This window comes from Plenodomus lingam (assembly GCF_022343315.1).
Source record: "Plenodomus lingam strain CAN1 chromosome Unknown contig_1, whole genome shotgun sequence".
NCBI lineage: Eukaryota > Fungi > Ascomycota > Dothideomycetes > Pleosporales > Leptosphaeriaceae > Plenodomus > Plenodomus lingam.
In genome coordinates, this window is record NW_027093927.1 from 1,905,987 (window position 1) to 1,908,064 (window position 2,078).

Here is a 2,078-nt window from a genome sequence, read left to right on the forward strand (position 1 = left end):
ATATCTCCTAGAAGCGCTAATAGGGTCTGTTATAACCTATACTAGTTACGTTACAATACTAGTCCTAAATATCTATAGATTTTATAGTTAACCTACCTACAAAAGATAAGAGCAAACCCTAGTACCTATTAGTTATTACTAACAGATTGTCTAAATATATTTAGCTTAAAGTAATAGTCTCTATAGTAGCTAATTATTATGCAAGGATCTTCTAGGACAACTAGTAGCAGTTCTAGGGCTTCCTATCCTCTATTATTACTAACTAAGGCTCTAACTAGTTAGGATCCTTCTAGATAATATTATACTAGATAACAAAGATAAACTAGTTACTATCTACTACATATCACCCCTAGACAGACGGCAGGATAGAGCAGGCAAACTAAGAGGTGTAGGTGGTGCTGCGCATGATAGTATGCTTTAAGCAGACTAACTAGCCTAACTACCTGCTAGCCTGCTAACTTGCACTTAACAACAGGGACTCTAGCATAACTAGTATTAGCCTAAATCTACTTTTAAATAGGTATACTATAGACACGCTATAAAAGATAATATTACTACTAGTAAAGCCTATAAATCCTTGTAGAGAGGCTATAGCGTTCTTATTGCACCTATAAAGGGGTGTAGAGCTAGCGTAAGCTGCTATTACATTCTAATAGTAATAATAATAGGAAGTAATAAACTAGTCCTAACGCCTAGCTAAAAAGTTCCTAAAAGGTAATATAGTTTAGTTTATAATGCGCAATATAAAGATAAACTAACTAAGTAAAAAGTTTAACTAGCTATAGGTAAAGTATAGAGTAATAGAAGTCCCTACTCTACTTATAGTAGTATTAGATTTACTAGGGAACTTATATAAGACTGTGCATGTAGATCTGCTAGAGAGAGCTGCTAATAACCCGCTGCTAAGCTAGAGGCTTTAGGACTTATAACTAGGTCTAATAGTTACTCTAGAAAATAAAGATACAACGCTAGATAAATAGGAAGTAGAAGAGATCCTTTATGCAAAGAATACAAGAGGAAAAGGAAAGCGTTAAGTCCTAGTAAAATAGAAGGGGTATATTAATCTAATATAGCACCCGCTAGAGGTAGTGCAGAATACTAAGGCTCTAGATAGGTTTAAGGAATAGTATAGGGATGCCACGCATAATAATAGCCTAATACGCACAAAAGCTAGGAGGCAAGGGCAAAAGGAAACTAGAATAATAACTTAGACCTTTGTTACAATTAAGAAGTAGAAAGGTATTAGAGATATCTTTTTATTTATCCTAACAACACTCTAAGTAAGTGCCCTACTACTAAAGTTTTATAATATAGCTAATAATTAGGTAGTAGTGTCTATACTATTACTATCTATAACTAACCCCTCTCTAGCCCCCCCTAAACTATTGTTTATGTTATTCTAACGCCTCTATATCTCTTAGTAATAGTAGTAACGCTTGCGCGCGTTATAGGTAGGGGAAGACTTAGTTAATAAGTATAAGCGGCAGCAGTAGTAGTAGTAGGAGGAGGGTAGTGCTTTAATAGCTTGCTAACGCGCAGCACCCTAGGCCTAAAGGAAGCAAACGTTAGAATAGATGCAAAGGGAACAAGGGAAAATTAATACTAATAATAAGGGTCTTAATACCGCAGGTAGTGCGCTTAGCAGCACTCTTAAGCTTATTAATACAAAGGTTAGTTTAGGCCTAGGTCTTATTTATACGCTAATTAATACGCTAGAAGGTAACACTAGTAGCAGTAGTAAGCTATATAACGTTGTTGTTGCTATAACTACTATATAAAGGCGTAATAGTAGACTAAAGTAGAAACGCTAGAGCACTAGTAGTAGATAGAATAATAGCACTAAGCTAATACTAATTATAGGCGCGCAAGTAGGCAGTAGGGGCAAGTAGAGCAATAGCGTTATTAGTTTAAGCCCTTAATATAAGATCCTTAAAATAATAGTAGAGCTAGTAGAACTATAGTATAAACTAGTAATAGGTGCCTTTAGTAGGTTTCCCTATAAAGGTGCTAAGGGTCCCCTTCTTTATAATATAGAGGCGATCCTCCTAGTAACTATAATAAAACTAAAGCTAGTTACA